At 41.2% G+C, this 21920-nt stretch overlaps 1 long non-coding RNA gene across 1 annotated transcript in view; it reads left to right on the top strand.

Annotated features, from left to right (window-relative positions):
- LOC101681516 overlaps nt 1–16136 on the top strand; it is a 32316-nt gene extending 16180 nt beyond the window's left edge. Inside the window, exons 3-5 of the long non-coding RNA XR_001179746.2 lie at nt 2034–2209; nt 12677–12749; nt 14883–16136. This is a non-coding gene — a long non-coding RNA (uncharacterized LOC101681516). The remainder of the gene's footprint in view (nt 1–2033; nt 2210–12676; nt 12750–14882) is intronic.
- The last annotated feature ends 5784 nt before the right edge of the window (nt 16137–21920 follow it).

The raw sequence follows: 21920 nt of genomic DNA, 5'->3' as shown, positions 1-21920 counted from the left end.
CTGGAATTGTATGTTGATCCCATACATATAGATTGATTTTGTTCAGGTAGATAATGAAAAGTCAAGTGGAAAATTACACAATGGCACTCACGATCCTAGTCTTATATCGGTATATAAATTGGTTTATTATTTCATTCTATTAAAGAGTTTTTTTTTTCCCCCCTTAATACCAGGAAAACTTCACAATGCATCATGTTGTCAGTTTCATTGAATTTTCTTTTGGGGGAGGAGGTAGAGAAGGGGAGCAGAGGGAAGCCATTTATTCTGCTCCCTTTTCTAATTGTACTGGCTAAGTGAGCTTCCACAGGCGAGTGTCCTTGCAAATTCTCTCCCCCAGCCCACTTTAGGGTCACACACACAGTTTCTGTAACTCCGGGGCCCTCTGGGCCTGAACAAAGATGTTCACCGTACACGTCCTTTTCCATAAGTGGATATTTTCCACCCCAGGCAATTCTAAATTTTGTCACGATGACTGAAAAAGGCGAGCCCCTCCCCGGAGTACGAAGAGACCAGGGGCGAGAGGGTGGTAGCCGGATAAAGGCCACCACCAAGGGACAGCTTGGAGCCAGAATCCTGGAGGAAACGTTATTAATAAACATCTTCTGGACATTTGGTAGCCCGTGGAGCTTGCTCCAGCTTAAAGCAATTAATTCAGGACACTGACATAAACTCTCCAGGTCTTTGACAGCTTGGAGCCGAAATAAAAATGCTAGTTCTCCCGGGAAGAGAAGAGGCTGGCTAGCTCTTTTCTGGACTGTTTGCTTATAGGCCCAGAGAGCAACCTTCCTTGCAGAATGAAATGCAAGGGCACAAACAATGTACCAGGGAGAGAATAGAAGATGGGAATGAACAGTTTGAACTATTTGCTCAGCAGAAGGGCACCACAATGCTGGGGTAGTGGTTTTCCCATGCATCCACCGTCCCTTCTTTGGGGTCTTTTGTTGTCCCCTGTCTCCTTTGGCCAGATAAGAGCACAGCTGCAGCATTGCAGCTAAGTAAGGCTGTACTTATCCCCCTAAATCTCGGGGTGCCTTTACTGTAATGGGTTAGGCTCGGCTCCCTTTTATTTTACAAGGGGATGGCAAGGGAGAGAATGGAAGAATGGAGTGGGGGAAGGGTGTGTGGGGGGCTAGGACTATGACATGGTTTGTATCTGATTTGTGATTTTTTTTTCCCTTTCTTTCTTAAATCCAGGCAGTGATCAGATATAGTCTTTGTGGGGCATTTAAATAGAAGGGTTCAGTGATTTGTAATGGTCGCTGGATAATATGTTGCTTTTTGGGGAAAGAAGCAGAAAGAAGTGTGTGTATAGTGAAGAAAAGTGGGGGGGGGTGTTGAGACAGAGTTTTTGGTTTAAACAACCAGGCTTTTCTGGTTGTTGGAAACATGGGAAAGTTGTGAATTGGCAATTTAAAAACTGTGTTCATTGATGATCTGTCACTTCTGAAAAATCATTTTGGACTCTTCTCTTTTCCAAACTTCTTTTGTTCAGAATAGGAATGGAAAGAGGTTGCTGGAATCAGAGTTAAAACTAGGATAATCTGGAGATGAACATAAAATGTACTTTTGTAATTGCCATAAATTATACCACTAATCAGAGTAAATGTCACCTAAAATGTAATCAAATGTTCTTTCACATTTGCTCTTTTAAAGTCAGAGCCTAGTTTAAATGCCGTAAGAGACAGTAGACATGGTAATAATACAAAAACAAGCGCAAAGTATGGTTTACATTAAATTCATTTTAAAGTCAGAATCTAACACGGGTTTGCAGTTGTGTGTGTATTCCAACTCAGTGGGTTTTGCCACCAATGTTGGTTTTGGGAGCCAAGCCACAATGCTTAATTCTATTGTAATAAGGTTTATTTAGCCTGAATGGTTTTATAAGGTGAAAAGGCAAAAAAGTTGAACATGGAAGAAAATTCAAGTTTTACTATGATTCTATTAATTGTTCACAGGCCAGAAACCCACCTGCGGGAAGTAGAAAGTTTCAATGCTGTTTTTTGTTTTGTTTTGTTTTGTTTTGTTTTCCACAGACAAAACTCACAGGAAAAAAAAAAAAAAGCTTCTGTATATTTTTCCTGCTGGGTGGTCAGAAGGAAAGGCCACGAAGCCAAAGGCCTCCCATTGAGACAGTGCTCTACGGAAAGCCGACCTCACGTGCAGCAGCCGCAGGAGATGAGAGCACCTGTCGGGTCTCCGCCACTCCTTGGTGAGCTATGCGCGTGCGGGGGGAGGGCAGCCACGCATCACCCCCATGACAGGGGACAGAGCCTTCCTCCACACGACCCCCCCACCACCACTGCCGGGAAACGCCCACCCCATGTGCCCACACGGGCTCAAGACATCCTGCAAAATGTCGTGTGGTCATTGTCCAGTAGAGCTGCTAAGTAGTTTTAATGCCAGTGAGTATTAAATTTGTTTAAAAAACATGTGTGAGTGTGTGGGTGTGTGTTCTGCCCTGCAGGGAAGAAGGGAGAGAATATGGGAGTTGGAGGCCGCGGGGTGGTGGGGGGTGGTTCTATTTAGACTGTTGCAAATGTGTGATGGGACCATGAAAAAAGATTCCTTCATATATGTCATTTTTGCTATGCTTTTGTGTAAACATATATGGATGGCATAACCTTTTTTTTTCCCCTACAAGAATTATAATAAAACTATCAAGTACAAAATGTTATGCATTTGTTTTGCAAGCATAGATTTTAAAATTTTGTATTTAGTACAGAAATGCTACCACATAATAAAGCACAAGCATATCTTCTTTCCTGATTAGGTGCTTAGATTAAATGTATACCATTTACAAAAACTGAGCCAGGTGAAGGAATAGTAGTCTTCTTAGGTAAATGTATTTCTTTTCTCCTCCCTAACTCTTGACATGAAGAAAAACTTGTCCGAAGAAAATTTTTCTCCTATGGCATTTTAAGAGTGATCTGAAAATCATATTGAACCTTTGTGGAAATGACTTTTCTCTTTTCAAGATCATGGATTTCCACAGAAGGGGAAATGAGGTTTTTTTTTTTTGTTTTTTTGTGGGGTTTTGGGGGTCAATTTCTGCAAAGAATGCCCATACGTCTGGTATACAGCACAAAGCTGCATGCGTTGAGAGGCCTCTGAGGGAGAAGGAATGCCACAGTGGAGGGCAAAGGCACAAATAATGAATCAAGTTTAAAAGACTGTGGTCAGAAACAAGGAGCAAGTGATACTGATCTTATATGAGATGTGCTTGGACATCACATCAGCTGCCACGGGGTTTGATTAATGAGGCATTAAGGAGATCGAGTGACACTTACAGCTAGTTACTTATGGTGCTAATTTCAAAACACTTTGCAATAGACAAAGACTCTGCTCATAATGCAAAGTAATTTGTGGTGTGTTCCTGGTGAATGCATTTAGTGAAGCAAATATAGTTATGCAGAATTTAAATTAAGGTTGACACTAATGTAAACAGAGCCCAAGAACCACTGTCCAATAATTTGATGAGGACACAGGTTTTAATCAAGCCTCTTCCACTAAAATAGCAATTTAAATCCCCATCGTTTAAACTGGATAAAATGCTTAACCATGAAGGTTGGGGGGAAAAATAGAAATTTACTAGAAAAAGATAAAAGAAACACAATATCTCTGGGGAAACTGTGACTATATTTTGACCCAACAAAGCGTTATCCATGTTGATTTAAATATCAGATTGATTCCAGGGCTGGATTCTAGGAATTTGAGGGCATTTGCCAAGTATCTTTTTTGTTGTTGTGAAATTATGGCTTAATGCATTCTGGTATTATTAATCTTAAAATAAAAATGATCCTGCTAAAGAGGAAATGGAGACTCCAAATGGATTCTGAATCTCTAGAAGTATTTATTTTATTTATTCAAAGGAAAAATATCACCCTCCATGGACCCCCAACCGACTGGTACTTGAACTGAAATTTTCCAAATTGACTGGGGGTGGTGAGGATGGAGGCAGGCCTGGTACCTGGAGCTGGCCTGCTTACCCAGAAGGATACCTTTTCCAGGAAGAACCCATGCACTCATATATGGCTATTTTCTGGTTTGCTGGTTTATTTATCTTACTAAAAATCATTTGGGGAGGAAGATGGTTAGTCCAGGCATTAACATTAATTAAAATGCCAGCCACCCACATTCCAGGGCCTGGGAGGTCTTCTGTATCAGAAACAAAACAGAATAGCAGTTTACTCTGTCACAGCTCCTGGAAGGAAAAAGCAGAGAAGGCTAGAAACAAAATATCCCAGGTCTCAGGACTTTACTGTTAGCAATGGAATAGGAGAGTGAAGGCAACTAAATTGTGATATGACTGTTCCAGATCATGTTAATGATGTATCTTCTGGGGAAGAATTTGTACGGAGGTGGTTTTTAATTTATTTTTTATTATTATATTTTTAATATTCCAAAGAAAGGGCGCTAAACAATGTAGAAAAAAAGAATGTGTTAAATTTTAAGTGGTAAATGTAAGGTCTTCTGAAAGGCTCCTAGCGGTAATTTTCAAGGTCACCCTCCTTATGGAACTTAGACCAGGGCAAAAGGTGAGGGGAAAACTGGAGACTCAAATTTTGGGGAGAAGTACTGAGTATTTACTTTGATCCTGGTCCCATCTGCGTGGCAACAGGTCCTGTACGTGGTGCATAAATCATGCTTCTAAGGTCAGATGGACAGTAAGGGCAGGGTTATCCCTCTCTGATCCCAGAGCAGTGTCCCCTGTCATCGGCCTCAGCCCCACAAGGGACGTGTCCTATTGCAAAGAAGCCGGTGTCCCTTTCTCCCTTTCTTTGCTACTCCTTCCTCTGTGGTGGTTGAGTGGACTGTCAGTGCTGCTTTGGGAAGACTCCACTTCAGGTGCATCACCTGAGGAATAACCGAAGACTCAGACTCCCTTCCTCCAAATATGTTTAAGAGGGGAAGGGACCTCTGATCATCTTCATCCCTCTGGAATCAGAGTAAAGGGACTGAAAATGCATCAGTGTGTGTCACAGCTGCGAAGATGGGGATTCTGAAGGTAACGAGGTTTGTATTCTCTGTGTTCAAAACAAACAGACTCTTTGGCATCCTGATGTTGGGAGCTCAGGTGGAGAGGTGAAAGGAGATGGGCTGGGAGGTGGCTCAGAAGCCACAAGGCTGAGGCTCACACACTGGACATGCAGCCTGCAGGCTTCTTCTCCCTTCTACTAGAGGAGAAGCCGCAAAGAGCAGAGCGGGACGGTAGGAGGCGGGGAGAGACCTGTGCAGGACCAACACAGCATGTCAGTGTCTTCCTGAATAATGTAAGGAATATAATTTGTTAGGCGATGTCTTTGGGGTTTCCTGGGTTTGGGAACATACTGAGTTCCTTCTGGGCTCTGATTCACAGACTCTTCACCTTGTCTTTGATGCCTGCTCTGTGGAGTGTTGTCCCTAAGGGCTGTGATGCACTTGGCATTGACACAGAATGTTGATTTTTGCCCTTGGGAGGCATGACCCTGCCTGACCTATGTGGCAAAGTCACATCTCATGGCAGTTGCAAGTTTTGGGGGACAGAGGTAGGTGCTGCTCCTCTGGGGACAGTTCTGATAAGTCCTTAGTGGGGATGGCAGTGAGCAGCCCCATGGTGCTTCTCCTGTACCTCACTCCTGCTTCTTGAGGTCCTGTTCCCAGGAAGCCACATGCACACATGTCCTGCTTCCTGCTGGAAGAGTTGTCCTCCACTTATCTCCCCATGCTCGCTGGGGCTGACCAGTCAGTCCGTGTGGGAGGAACAATGTGGGGGAAGCATTTTGCTATCCCCTTCACTTTATTCTTCTACCCATAAATCTGGAGACTTCGTGCGTCTGAACTCACCTGCCACACACTCTTGGCTGCATCTTATTCTTTTTTTACACTGATGCATTGATGCAGAATTGACGGGGGTGGTTGCATTTCACCCTCAGCTCCTGGGAGGTAACATGGGTGAAGGCTTGTAAATGCCAACCCATCTCTTTTGTCCCCTGTCACTCTCTGTCTGTCAGAGGATAAAACAAAACAATGTCACAGACAATTGTTAAAAAAAAAAAAATGGCTTCACAAAATTCCCTGGACATAACTGACACTGGTGGTACATTTTGGACTCATAGCTTTTTATGGAAACATGGGGCACAATTGTGTGTGGCAAGGCCAATAGGCTGTCAGCAGTCAGCTCTCTACCTTCACTGAGAAGAACTCGCATTCTTTTGCCTGCTCTGTGAGAGAAATCCAAACCTGTTTCTCCTGCCCTACCTCTCGATTTGGAATCCCAGTGCAAATCCCAACATCAACAAGGTTGCTATGGTTTTTTATGATTATCTTAAGAATTTGTCTCAAGTGAGGCTCGAGTATTGCCAGGGGAAGGCGCTGAGATCACACTCGGCTCAGCACACATTCCCCACTTTCTTCCTTCCTGTCTCTTGCACTCCAAACGCCACCTCCGGGCACACAAAACTTGCTTTTTTATAAGAACCACAATTTACCATGTAATTCTGGGCCCAGAGCCCTCCACTGATTTCCTCTTACACTGAAAAGAGATGACAAAGATCTTCTCATCACCTTTAAAGCAGTCCCCATTCGCAATAAACACTGACTCCTTCCCTGGGACCCCCTGGATAGAGCCCTTGGCCCCTTCATGGAAGGCAATCCACTGAGAGGCCCTGGTTGTCTGTAGAAGGTTCTTTCCAGGTACCAGGAGACCTAGACTTCCATCCCAATGGATGCCTAATTCTGCATGCTTGTGTGTACTATTCCTTGTCAAATGCCAGGGTCTGCATTGGGTCACTTCTTAGTGAGGTAGCCGGGAGGGATGAGACCCTTGTCCCACATCAGAGTTAATTTTGCATCAAGGTGGGTTTGAATGGGCTGGCAGACAGCCTCTTTTTGGTCTGGGAATGTCCACTGACAAATAGGTTGAGTGACAGACTCCATGGAAAGCCTAAACTAAACTGCTATTATTTGTTATAGTGTACAGCTTCTAATAAGCATTTTGGGGGCCAGTTCCAGGCCCAAGTGGTATCTCTCAGACCTAATTTCTAGGTTACACTCTCTGTTCTCCTCTTTCCTTCTTCCTCACCTCCAGGACTCAGGTATGGGTTCCTAGTGTGTCTCCTGACTCTTGTCGGGGCTCAAGTTTCCAGCCCCCCCCAGGCTCTGCCATGCACTGAATCATTAATAACATTGATCATATAGCAGAAAGCATAATTCTGACTTATTCTACAGAATTCTTTATATGCATGGGGGTGTTGCCAGCTCCAGCCCCTGTGTGTTTGCTTAACCAATTTATTACATAGGGACTGAAGCCCTGGAGTATTTTCCAGATAAAGAGGTTAATATTCTATTTCTTTAAAATGCACATGGCTCAGCATTTTAGGACATCTCTGAGCCTGGGTGTACTTGATATTTATTAGCAGTTTTCTAAGAAATATCCTGAAATGAGAGGGTGGATTCTGATGGCTTAGGGAAATTTCTGGGGTTATCTGAGCACACCACTTATCTATGAACTTAGAGCAGTACCAGTTGGGATGTCCATTGGCGTAAACCAGCAGGACAGTTTTCACGCTCTTGTGAAATTTCCAAATCACATTCCTTTGTTACTTGAGAGTTGGTTGGCCAAGGTATTGGCAACATCTCAACTCTGCCTTTCTTTAATTATTTACCAAATCCTGTTAATTCTTCTTTCGTAATGTTACATTTATCACTGCTTTTCCATTCTCCCTGCCAGCACCTTCATATTGTGTCCAGGCCCACAGGGCAGGAGAGTTTGAACAAGCAGCTTATCTCTAGTTATCATTGCATTTTTTAGGAGGCATTCTAAACTGATCATTTCAATGTCAGTGACAGACCACATTCTGAACATTGCTTTCATCTTAAAAAAATCAACTATAGTTTGTCATGGATATGAACGTATATTTTTTAAAATATTTTATTTATTTATTTGATAGAGAGAGATCACAAGCAGGCAGAGAGGCAGGCCGAGGGAGAGGGAGAAGCAGGCACCCTGCTGAGCAGAGAGCTTGATGTGGGTCTTGATCCCAGGACCCTGAGGTTATGACCCTAGCCGAAGGCAGAGGCTTAACCCGCTGAGCCACCCAGGCACCCCTGAACGTACATATTTTTTTAACTTAAGGAATATCAATTTTTATATATATTGGACCTAGTATGTATAGAATCTTAATTTTTTTTTTCTGTTCAAAAATAGATTAGATTTTCTGTAAGAGAGTAAGAACTTGTATTTCCCCACAAACATAGTGAAAGGAATTGGGAATTCACCATAGATGGATGGGGTAGGTGTCTCTGGATCCCACATTGATTGGGACTTCACAAAGAGAGAGGCCATAAGATATTTGTACCTATCGATATGATACAATAGAAAACACACATTTTTTGACAAAAATGAAATACAAAACACATAAAACCTCTGGATCTAACTCCCAGAAATACAGAGAACTGAAGAAACTGAATAGCATCATTTGGGTATTGTCAGTAAAATCCAGATGGTGGGAAACAGGATATACTAAACATATCACCTTGTTTCTTCAATACATAATCATTAAAAAAAAAGAGAGAAAGAAAGAGACAGGGAGAACTTACAGATTCAAGCATACAGAAAATGGATGTTAGCCAGTTGCCACGTGTGGACTTTATCTGGATCTTGATTTCAATAAGGCTTCCCCTTCCACTTCTCTAGTCCCTGTAATAGTATTAGATAATTAGAGAAATCTAAACACGTATGAACTATTCAGGAATTATTGTCAACTTTTTTTAGCAATGGCATATGACTATACTTTTTAAAGTCTGAATCCTTTAGAGTGACATTCAAAAAATTATTTAAAGAAGGAGTGATTTAAAATGTAGAGTTAACTTCCAAATGAAGCAGCTGGGGTACACAGTGAGTGGAAGGAAGGTAAATCAGGATTGACCATGGGTTGGAAATTCTGGGAGTAGAGTGATGTGATATACTTTTGTCTCTGATGTGTTTGAAAATTTCCAAAATAAAAAGTGAAAAAAAATTGGGGCTCACATTTGTTTAGCTCTTTTCCTTTCAAATCTCTCAGCAGTTTCATATTAGAGGTAGACTGGAATCTGGGTGACCATCTTCCTGTCCACTGAAGCCAGCTGGTCTTCTCCTAGACTCTTGTCAAGGCCCCTCCTACTGGTAACTGGTGACCTAGTCGAAGAAGTTGTCTAGGAGATGCTGTGACTAACTTACTCCTTATGTCCTTTTCAAATCCCCACTCTTCAGTTTGCTACCAGAACACACACCACATTTCAACTCTGGAATCACAAACCCAACGGCCATCTCTCTGTGAGCATGGCAGCGATGGACACCAATTTATCAGTTTGTCCTTCTTAAAACTCTTTTTCTTGCTTTCCATGATGATGCAGCTCCTGATTTTCTTCTGATGTTGTTATAATTGTTTCCTTAACTCACTGCTCATCATCCTGCCATTGGTTCACAGAAGCCCCTCTATGGCTCCAGGATTCAGCTCTCTGTTTCTTCTCTTGACTCTTCCATCTAAGAAGCCACACTCGCTTACCATCACCTTTGTGGAGGGACCCTCCACCCAGCCTCTCCTGAGTTCTTTAGTCTCTACAGGTGCTTGTCAGACATTATTCTTTTTATCCCTAGACATCATTGCCTCATACCCAGCATTTCCACAAAATGAATTCCTCCTTTCCTCCTCCCCTTCCATGTTTCTTTAGGCACCATATTTACTGTTAGCTTCTCGTTGTAATGTCTCATCTCTTCCATCCTCACCTCCAACACTCAGGTGCAGGCCCCTCTGTTTTCCTCCTTTCCTCCTTTTCCAGAAAACCCTTTCTGGGTTTTCCCAGCATCTTTAACTCTGTGGCTTGACATCTGGAACATATTCCCAAGCCTCTCTGTTCCTGTGTTCACCAAGGCCATCAGAGTGATCCTGTCTCTTACAAGATGAATTTCTCAATTTATTTCTTCAATATCCTCTATCTGATCTCAATTGCTAGTTCAATTATGACTCTACACTAACCTCCTCAAAGACAATGTCTTTGCCCAGTTCTGAACCTGAACTTCTGAAGGGTGAATCCACCTATGATTCAAGACAGCTTACTGGAAGCCATAGGTGGGGTCTCCATAGTCTGAAATTGTTAGCTTGGCTTACCCAACCTTAACTTGGCATGTAATGGAAAGATCACTCTAAGCTGGACAGTCCTCTACTGTTTGCCCTTAAGCCAGTGCTCAAACTCTCTCTATTTAAGAATGAAGATAACCCGATCTTGGATGCCCACCTTCCTGAATAAAGTTGAGCACAGTGCTGGGCCTCAGAATTCATAAGAACTAATTTGCTAAATTCATCCATGGGTATTTTTCCCTTTCTTGGAGAATATGAACATTTTAGAGTTGAGGCTTTCTCACTCATCTCATGGCTCTCAGTCCTCAGCACACTGTGGAGAACAGAAAGTATTCAATAAAGATGGTTGAGTAAATGAACCATTCATAACCTTCTTCCCCTCATCCAATCCTAAACCCAAACCCCTCCTGACAGTCACAGGTATAAAGATGCCTACATACCTGCACATGTCAGCAGATTTTCTGAAAGATGCCCACTTTTAAATGGTCTGCCATTTTTTCCCTAGTAAGTACACTGGTCAGGTCATGTACTGGTATTTCTTTCTTTTCTTAGTAACTGGAAGTTTGTACCTACTAATGCCCTTTGCTACTTCACCTTGCTCCTCCCCCTTCTCTCTTTTGGTAACCACCTGTTTGTTCCCTTTATCTCTTTCTGTTTGTTTGTTCGTTTTGTTTTCAGATTCCATATAAAAGTGAAATCATATGGCATTTGTCTTTCTCTGTCTGACTTATTTCACTTAGCCTTAAACCCTCTTTTTTATGGCTGAGCAATATTCCATGGTATATACACCATGTCTCCTTTATCTATTTGTCTATTGATGAACACTTGAATTGTTTCTGTACCTTGGCTTTTGTAAATTATGCTATAGGAGTGTATATATCTCTTTGGATTGGCATTTTTGTTTTCTTTGGGTAAATATCCAGAAATGGAATTGGTAGATTGTATGGTAATGATATTTTCAATTTTTTAAAAAAACGATTTCATTTTTTTTTTAATTTGACAGAGAGAAATACAATGAGAGAGGTAACACAAGCAGGGGGAGTGGGAGAGGGAGAAGCAGACTCCCCTGCTGAGCAGGGAGCCCAATGCCAGGTTTGATCTCAGGACCCATCCAGATCATCTTCCATAGCTGCTGCACCAATGTACACTTCCACCAACAGTGTACAAGGGTTTCCTTTTCTCTACATCCTCACCAGCTCTTGTCATTTTTTTGTCTTTTTGATAATAGCCTATATGACAGTTGTGAAGTGATATCTCATTGCGGTCTGATTGGCATTTCCCTGGTAATTAGTGATGTTGAACATCTTACTGTGTGCTGTGTATTTGTATTTCTTGGTTTAAAAAGTATCACTAAGTTGGACACACTTTTGGTTTGCAAGCACTGGACCTGTCTAGACGACATCCCTCCACTGACCTAGGCAGCTTGGGGTGGGTGTGGAGGCCCATAGGGAGTACTGAGTGGGTGGGTGCTGGGAAGATGTATATCTTTATATATAAACACCCAAGTCTAAACCTTCTACTCCTCACTTCTCCAACACATCTCACTAAGCTCCCTTTCCCCTTTCCAAATGTTCTCTGAAAGGTAATTTGTTTTCTTTTCCTTTTTCTTTTCTTTTTTCAAAGATTTATTTATGTATTTTGAGAGAGAAAGAGAGAGAGTGAGCAAGCAGAAAGAGGGGCAGAAAGAGAGGGAGAGACAGAATCTCCAGCAGACTGCGTGGTCTGTACAGAGCCAGACTGGAGGCTTGATCTCACGACCCTGAGATCACATCCTGAGCAGAAACCACTAGTTGGCTGCTCAGTGGCCAGCGTAACTCAGGTGACCCTGAAAGATAATTTTTAAACTTACTTTATATATATGCTGAACGTTGAAATTGAAAGAAAACTTTCAGTGCTCCAACATTTTTTATAAAACATTACATGTTTTTACAAAACATATCTGGACACTTGTCCTGCTTTTATTGGTGAAGCTATCTTCTCTTCTTGAATCCAGGTGGACAGTGAGACCGGTTTGACCATCTTGCTTCCTGCTGTGTTCATAAAGTCCAGAACAGTGCTTGGCACAAAGTAGTCACTCAGTAAATACTTGTGAATGATGAGCAAATGACATCCCTGTGCCCAGCTGGGACTGATGTAAGAAAAGCCATTGTCTACTCTTGGTTTTCACATTGTCAACCTGATGCCACATCCTCTTTTTCTGCTTCTGTTACCATCCCCTGGGGCAAGCTTCTCATTACTATAACTAGGGCAATAGTTCCATAATTAATCTCTCTGCAGCATGTGTGTGCTCACTTCATTTATCCCACCCACTGCTATAAACTTGGTATTCCTGAAGAGCAGTTAGAATACTTTCTTTCTCTACTCAAAAGCCATCAGTGACTCCCCTGTGCCTACTACGTCGGCACCAATGCATCTCATTTTCTGGACTTACCTCAATATAACAATTCAATACTTTCAATTTCATAGCTTACATCTTAATCTCTATAAATTCTATGCCCTAGCAAAATGGAAATATCTTCTGTCACCAGAGTACACTTTCTATTTCTCCACCTTAAACTTTTTCTTCATGTGTTTAACAGGACCTCTCCTTTCCAAGTGCACCTGTTGAGATCTGCCCATCGCCGAAGGTCATACTTGAGTACCACCACATCTGTGAGTCTTTTCAGATTAAGCTTTCCTAAAACTTTGTGTCCTTCTTATGATATTTAACATATTTATCTTGGAATTGTTTTCTCTGTACCCATGTACAGAGGCCTGGAGCCTTGATTAGAGTAAGTATTCTGAGATATGTATGGGACAGAACTCAGCACCAGTTATGTACCAAGCCCTCTGGCAGATTCAGGGGATACTGGAAGAGTGACTTTCTGAGGGTGATACAAGAGAAAGTATGAAGAATTACTCTGTAAACCCAGAAGTAGTACATGCATTTGAATAGTATAAAAATGATGATGATGAAGATGGTGTTGATGATGGTGAATGTGCAGGATATTTGCTTTCCCTCTCTGAGTCTACTCTCCACTTTTGTCATCCCATTCTGTCCACTGGGAAGTTGATCCCTATGGATTTCATCAGCCAGACTCCCTTGCCTTTTGGTCTTCTCTTGCATTTGGCCAATAGGAACTATGAATAGAAAATCAGAGTGAGAGGAGAGTTTGGGGGGCATTTATTCCATCAGCTGTCTTTGCTGGGCTTCAGTCTGACAGTGGTTGCATTCTAGGGGTCAAAGACCCTTTCAGCTAGTTCCCCCACTTGTAATTAGAGCTCCTGTTGGACTAGTCCCCCTACCCTGTAGTTAGAGCTCCTGCTGGACTCTAGTCACAACTCCCCACCTGGCCTCTTGAGGCCTAGGATGGTAGTGTCTCCTCATTGTTGTCAGACCTAGGTGTGTCACTAATAAGTTTGCTTAATCCTACCCTAACCACCTTTAAAAACTCTCCATGATCCTCTTTTCAGTGAGGCATTTGTGTTTCTTGCCAGGACCCTGACTCATGATAACTGATGAGGATGGCAGTAGTAATAGTGGTTTTGGTGTTTTTCTTTTCTCCAAGCTGGTGGTCTGAGAATCCTGATGAACAACTGCTTGCAGAGAAGCTGGGGAATTATGGCAGAGACTAGCAGGGTGTTCACTGTGTTGCTTCACAGGTTACTTTTAAACTTGGTGGCTTAAAGCGATAACAATGATTTTTTTTTTACATTTAATAATTTAAAAAAAAATTTATAAACAGATAATGTATCATTAGCCCCAGGGGTACGTATGTGAATTGCCAGGTTTACACACTTCATAGCACTCACCATAGCACATGCCCTTCCCAGTGTCCATAACCCACCACCCTCTCCCTACCCTCCCAACCCCCAGCAATCCTCAGTTTGTTTTGTGAGATTAAGAGTCTCTTATGGTTTGTCTCCCCCCATCCCATCTTCTTTCATTTACTCTTTTTCTACCCCCCAAACCCCCACATTGTGTCTCCACCTCCTCATATCAGGGAGATCATATGATAGTTGTCTTTCTCCAATTGACTTATTTCGCTAAGCATAATACCCTCTAGTTCCATCCACGTTGCAAATGGCAAGATTTCATTTCTTTTGATGGCTGCATAGTATTCCATTGTGTATATATACACCACATCTTCTGTATCCATTCATCTGCTGTTGGACATCTAGGTTTTTTCCATAGTTTGGCTATTGTAGACATTGCTGCTATAAACATTTGGGTGCATGTGCCCCTTCGGATCACTACGTTGCAATGACAATGATTTATTATTTCTTATAATTTTTGTGGGTCTTTAATTTACCTAGTTACTGTAGGATGGTTTATTTCCACCTTATTATGTCTAAGGCCTGCTCTAGAAGCCTGAAGTCTCACTCACTTATAGGTCTGGCAGCTGCTCCTGGTTCTCAGCTTGGGAATCATTTGGGGCAATCAGCTGGAGCATACACATGTATCATATCCACGTGGCTTGGGCTTCCTCACAACATGGTGGCTGAAGTCCAAGCATTCACATTAAGAGAGAGAGAATGAACCAAGCCAAAGCCATATTGCCCTTTACAACCCAGCCTTGGAAGTCCTACAATGTCACTTCTACCAGGTTTCAGTAGTAGAAGTAGTTAGAAGTGTCCACCCAGTTTCAAGGGGGAGGACACATAACCCCATCTCTCAGTGGAGAAATGTCAACCTCTGTGATTGATTGTTGATTGTACCATGTGGACTGAAGTGATGTAAGCAACTTCTGGACCTACACATACATATTCATATGCCACCCACTTTTTCTTCCTATGCCGTGACAGCTATGCAGGATACATCTTGAAGATGACACAAAAGTCAAGGACAACCTAACCCATATCAACCTTTGTAAGTGATAACTAAACATTCAGTATGTTAACTCTCTGAGGTTTGGTGTTTGCTCCAACAATTTTATCCATATCCTCAAACTTCATCTGAGCCACTAGTTTCTTCTTCCTGTCTCATCAGCATCTATCAGGACTACACATCTATGATGAAAGCAAGGAACTGGGGTTAGTTTCTTCTTCCTTGTTATGTGTGTACCTCTCCCCACTCCAAGTTGTATTGTGCAGTAAAATGACTGGGAAGAAGAAGAAGGTCATGGACTGCCTAAATCACTGAAAACAGGATCACTGACTGTGTCCAAAAAGGTCTTAGCCAAGCCAAACAGTGGAAAAGGTGAAATGTTAACATGAATGCAGTAAATATTCAGTCCTTCTTTGGAGAATCTTGAGGAAAAAGGAGAGAGTTGTGTTGGAAATGACTGACAGGTGGATGTCTGCAGGGGCCCACCACACCGTAGAAGACTGTCTGGAGGAGAAGGTGTGTCTGATGTCCTTCCCAATAAAAAGCCTGGGAAAAAACATCTGTCAAGTGATATTTAGAACTGACATTTTCATAAGGATCCAGTCTATGGAGGGTTTTTGCAGGGCTTGGAAAAACACATTTTTCATTCTTCCTCCTCTCCATCTCCTGTAATTAAATGATGTTCACAGTGTTAAATGTATATTTAAAATGACATGCTTCAAGGATTACATTTTAAGAAGCTTTCTATTTGGAAACAATTTTGACAATAATAATGATCATTTCAAAAAGTAATATTTATTTCCTGAGCTCTTTGAGAGTAAGGTAGATGCACACATCATGGCTCTTTACTCCTAACTATTTCCTATTTCCTTCTAAATGTACTCCAAGCTGGGGTCTGAGACACAGAGTGATGCCCAATTTATGACACTAAGCTTTGGGAAATGGAAGTCCAGGTTCTGCCTTTATTTTCCAGCAATTAGGATATTCCTGGAGAGAAATGTTGGCTGAAAGATGCCCATATGGAGAGACATCTGCTCTCTTGCCACAGGTGCTGCCTTGTCTAATATTTTCATGTTCTGCTTGGGTGATGAAATAGAAGGGATGTTTGCTGCCCCACCCCCCACCCCATTCAGGGATACTGATTGGGAATGGGTGGCTAACATAGTTTCTGGGTCAGAAAAGATCTTGATAAACTGGACCTTTACCAAATTAAATATAAAATATATGTTATAGGGGCACCTGGGTGGCTCAGGCAGTTAAACATCTGCCTTCCACTTGGGTCATGACCTTAGGGTCCTGGGATGTAGTCCTAGTTAGACTCCCTGCTCAACTCAGCAGGGAGTCTGCTTTTTCCTCTCCCTCTGTGCTCTCTCTCAAGTAAATAAATAAAATCTTAAAAAAATAAAGTATACATTGTATAAGCATAAAATTTCTATTGTATTACTTCCTAGGTTCTAAGAGACTTTTCTCTACCTTTTATTGTTTCTAAACTTTAGGTGGCCCCTAAAATCTATGTCAAAGGCAGGTAGCTGTGTAATAGTTAAGGGGATTGTAAACAGAAAGCCTACCTGTATGCAGATGAAGGTCCAACTAATTGCCCCCTGGGTTTTCTCCACCATTGGCTGCTCTATACAGGAATAAATTTTCTTCGAGATATAATTTACATACACTGAAGTCTATCTTTCTTATTGTATGATTCTAGGAGTTTCAACAAATACACAGTCATGTAACTGATAACACAATCAGTGTACGGAACAGTTCAAATTTGAATATAAGCATATTGGTATCTCGTGATGGTTTATATTTGTATTTATTTAGTGACAAATGATGTTGGGCATCTTGCCAAATGCTGATTTGTCCATAAATCATCTTCTTTGGTGAAATGTGGGCTCAGGTATTTTTAATTTATTTTTTTTCTTTTTATTATATTTGATTTTTTTTTAACGTATTCTGAGTAAGTTCTTTATGTGTTTTGGAAATATTGTCCCTCAATTTGTGGCTTCTCTTCATTTTCTTAACAGTACCTTTTAAAAACAATTTTCATTTTGGTTAAGTCCACTTTATCAATTTTTTTTCTTTCATGTGTTGTATTTTTGGTGTCATAAGTAAGAAATACATGTCTAATCCAAGGTGGCAATGATTTTCTGCTGTGTTTTTCTCTAGAACTGTTATAATTTTACATTTAGGTCCATAATCCATGAGGTATGGATTGAAGTGTACATTTGCCTTGGTGACTTTTCTGTGTGTTTGATTTTTTTCAAAGATTATATTGAGACTGTATTACAATATCTTGTCTGTTGGTGCCAGCCTGATTGTGGTTCACATTTATGGATAGTATTTCCAAGGTGTGCTTCTAGGAGATTTAAGTGAATTTCAAACTCTGTAGCAATTCAAGTGCGGAATGGAAGAGAAGTCTAAAGCTCAGATCCCATGTTCAAGACTCTGCACACTCTAAAGCACTTCTAAGGACTTTTGAGGCTCTTCTGAGCAGTTTGAAAGCATCAAAAATGTGATCACTTCGATCAGGTCATGATCTCAAGGTCCTGGGATTGAATCCCACATCAGGCTCTCTGCTCAGCTGAGTCTGCTTCTCCTGTACCCCCTGCTTGTACTCCTTCTCTCTGTGTCAAATAAATAAAATCTTTAAAAATATTATTTTTTATATAGTCTGCTTCTCCTGCTCCCCCTGCTTGTACTCTCTCTCTCTCTCTGTATCAAATAAATAAAAGATTTTTAAAAATATTGTAAATTATAATCATAAATATTATAATCTAAATTTATCACCATATTATAAAATAAATATTAATATAATTAATTAAAAATTAATTAATTATTTAAAATTCATACTTAGTTTAAATTTGATTCTTTTAAATTTATATTTAATTATTTAATAAATTTAGTTACTTTGTTAATATAATTAATATAAACAAATACTATAAATATTATATTATAAATCATAATTATAAATAATATTGATGTAATAGAGTCTTCAACTGAAAGAAATGCAAGACTAAGGCAGCCTTAGTTTTTATGAGAAAGACCTAGATGTGAAGGTGACCACATATTCCCCTAAATGGACAGTGTATCTCAGCTTTTAAAATAGGTCAAAATCTTGGCATCCAGGTTAAAGGAGGCATTAGTCCTATTGTTTTCCATACTGCCCATGCCACTTTTGCATTGCTTTTAATTTTTGTGTAGTTTTAAAAAGAGAAGTACTGATATAAGAATGAAGATGAGCAAGATCTTGGTTGGTTTGGCCTCAGGTGGGAGGGACAGGAAGGTGAGAGAAGCAAGAAACTAAATGAATATCATTTCTGAGGAGCTATAAGAATCTTTGGTCTTTGGAAAGGCAGGGTTCAGATCTCAAACTCTGACATCAGCCAAACTGGTTTAAAATCTCTATCCTTTATCATTCTAGCTGTTGACTTCAAGTGATTTGATGAACTTCTCTGATTTTTGTTTCCACATATGTAAAATGCAGATAAGAAAACTCCTTATTTCATAGTTTTTATTGTGAGCAAATAAAATGACATAATCATGCCAAACACCTCACTTAATGCTTGGTGTTGTATGTGTTCAGAAAATGCTAGCTATTTTTCTTGCTACATATTATTTATCTGCTCAAGTTTCATTCATTGAGCTCCTACTGTGTATCAATCATTGGGGTATCAAAATGAGATAACAAGCCCTCAAGAGGTTTAGCCTAGTAGATTTAGAAAATGGACCAGTGCAGCCAGGCTAGTAGAGATGAACTCAGTTGTTTGTATGGGAGTTATCTTGTGTGTGTATATATGGTATATACTGTGTGAGATATGATTAAAGATGTCTATATTTATCATGGTGAGATTTTTGTCTTCCTGAAGAGATAATATTAAGCCAAGGATGGATCCTATAAATGGTAGAATCTTTATTTGAAAGAAGTATGATACATAAAGGAATAATGAGTCAGCATGGAGACCAGAGGCCAACCATGAATTTCCAGAAGGCTCACCCTTGAATTAAGACCTAAAGGGATCAACCAACCTAGAATGGGGGTGGAGGCGAATATAGAGGGGGTTCACACCGAGCAGTCAGCCAGTACACTAGAGCATGTTGGTGAGGAGCCTAGACAGACCTAATTTTGAAAATTCTGGGTAAGTGACAGCTTCTTGAACTCCAGTTGCTTCACTAGTGAGACATCCATAATTTCTTCATCCCAGGCAGTTGTAAAGATTACAAGAAACATTTGTGTAGCCCCTGGTGAACACTGCTCTTCTGCACAGTTTTCACAGTTATCCTCATACTTCAAGCTATCCAGGTAACCCAGAACAGAAGATGAGGCAGGGGATGGTGGAGGATGAGACTGGGGAGGCAGAGGAACAGAGGGTAAATTGGCTGGGGTTGTGTGCTCAAGAATGTGGATGTTATCTCTAAGGTAACGATTAGCCAGGGAAGAATCCTAAGCCTGGAGTATGGAATTTTAGAAGACCAGACAGGACAACAAATTGCAGGAGGTCCAACTGGCGACAGGGAGAGGAGTTAGGAGATTTTCGGAAATCCAGGGAAGGCATGAAGGCTGCAGGAAGTGAGGCAATGGCAAGGGGGATAGAGTAAAGGGCAGAGGTGAGGAGCATTCAAGAGGCAGCGCCAGCACCTGGATGGCTGAAAGAGGCAGATGACTTCCTAGTGTTTGACTTGAGTGAGATGAGAGAAGACAGGATGGAATGGGTTTGTAGGGAAAGCAAATGAATTCACAGACATCCAGACAACCAGAGAGACCCTGCAAAGAATTAACGTTTGGGTCTAGAGCCTAAAAGAAGGATCTTTCCTGGAGACAACTACATAGCAGATGCCAATAGATTCTCAGACAGAATCTTCGACAGGGACAGAATCACTCAGAGACAGACTAGTCAAGAGACAGCCAGTCCATCTATGTTAGCATGCTTTCTCAGACTGACCTGGCTTAGGCACATTTCTTAACTATTCTGAACCTCAGTCTTCTCATCCGCAAACTAAAAGTCAAGTACATGTGGCCTTTACTTGGGAATTAAACATATACATGCATGCGAGGTGCTCAGAGTAGTATCTGACACAGAATATTTGATAGTCTTCACTGCATTTTTACAAGACTGAGGGCTGAGGGAAGCACCAGGGAGCAGCCACAGGTGATGAAGGAAGGACTAAGGAAGAGATAACATGACAGATACTGAGAAGAGTCTTCCAGGAGAAAAAGAGAAAGAAAGAGAGAGAGAGAGAGAGAAACTCTCCAGAACATAGTGATATAGAAGCCATGCAAGCAGACTCTTTGATGAAAGAGAAGGTGCTGAGCCATTTCCAAAGTTCCAAAGAGAAGCTGTGAAAAGAGGCCACTCGGTTAGATAGCCAAGAAGCCATTGGCATCTTTGGTGGAAGAGGAAGGCTGGTGACGGAAGCTGGAGGGGGGAGGGAGAACTAAGGGAATAGAGTCAAATGAATGCTTAGCTTAGGCAAGACAGAGAAGATGACATCTGTACTGATAACTATTTAAAACAGTGATATGGGGCAAAACATGCCATCTCATGGGGTATAGCACATCCAAATGGGTATCAACATCCTCACTTTATAGCTGGGAAAATGGAGGCTCAGAGAGGTAGAAAAAGTTCTTCAGAGTCACATTGGAGTCTGATCTTGGACTGACTTGGGCTCAAACTCTAAATCTAATGGGGAGCAGAAGGGAGGACATATGGACTCAAAATTAGGAAGGATATTTTAGGAATTACAAACACTTGGTGATAGACTAAACCCTATCATAAAGGGAGGCCCCTGTCATAGGGATGTTCAGTCAAAGCCTAGATAAATAGCCCCCAGGAGGAACGATCACTTCATGATATCTATATCTATATATAGATATAGATATAGATATAGGTATATATCTCCATGTGCTTGTATCTCTCACTGGATGATGAGTTTCTTGAGGTTCTATTAATTTTTAAAAAACATCCTGACAAGCTATAAAGCCAGGGATATAATGGGAACCCAGTAAGGTTTGCTAGGCAGCTGGCTTTAGATGTACTTCTCATACTAAGAGATTAGACACAATATCTGTGCTTTGAGACCCTTCCATGGTCTAAGGCTCTGAATTCTCTGAGCTGCAATTACGAAGTATCCAACAGGAGTCAGCCTTGAGCACTTGAGGCTGGAAATGGGAGCCAAGCAGTCACCAGCAAGATAAGAAGGAACAGGGTGGGGACCAAAATCCAGAAGTCTAGTTCAAGGACAAAAACCAGAGGGAAATATGGGTGAAGGAAGTAGAGATTCAGCACAAAAAGGGTTTACTGGAAAGAAATATCTACCTTAACAGCAGGTCCCAATTCGGAGCAGAGGTACAGTACACAGTACACAGAGGATGGTTGACCTTGAATTAATCAATTCTTAGTCTCTGCTTTGTAGGGTAAGCTGGTCAGTGGTTTGGACTCCAAGGGGCTGGACCATGTAGTTACCTTCAAGAATCCTGAGTGACCCAAAGTCCTGGTTGCCTGGAGACGCTAAAAAGGAAGTGAAAAACACTTTATGTATCTGCCTGGACAAGACAAGACAAGAGTGCCTTTGAGAATCATCTCAGAAATGCTTTGGAAATGAAGGGTCAGAAATAAGACTTGTCTTATACATTATATGACTCTGTGCTCACAGCCAACAAACCAAATCTGTTCAATGACCCTGACTTACATGAAAATGATTAAAAGCCCTGAGAGGTTGAACATCTAGTCTGGGATCACACAGCAAGGAAATGGGGAGATTGCATGAAGCCCTCCTAGGAGTAGGAGAAGGGAAGAGAGTTTCTTAGGACATAAAACTTAAATTCCCATCTTCTTTAGTGATATCAATACCAGAGCAAAGACATTGATTTATAATCAAGGCAATCTTTTTGTTGCAGGGGAACTCATTTGGAGGGGAAGAAAGATTTTGTCTAGTAGATCTTGTTCCTTGATTCCAGATTCTAATAACTTCACTGCATCTCTGAATATGATTGGAATTACTCCCACACATCAATGTTAGGA

The sequence above is a fragment of the Mustela putorius genome, unplaced genomic scaffold (genome assembly GCF_011764305.1).
Source record: "Mustela putorius furo isolate JIRA1106 unplaced genomic scaffold, ASM1176430v1.1 tig00000253_pilon_pilon_pilon, whole genome shotgun sequence".
NCBI lineage: Eukaryota > Metazoa > Chordata > Mammalia > Carnivora > Mustelidae > Mustela > Mustela putorius.
The sequence above is the reverse complement of the archived record's forward strand: the minus strand, read 5'-3'. Positions and strand labels throughout refer to the sequence as shown.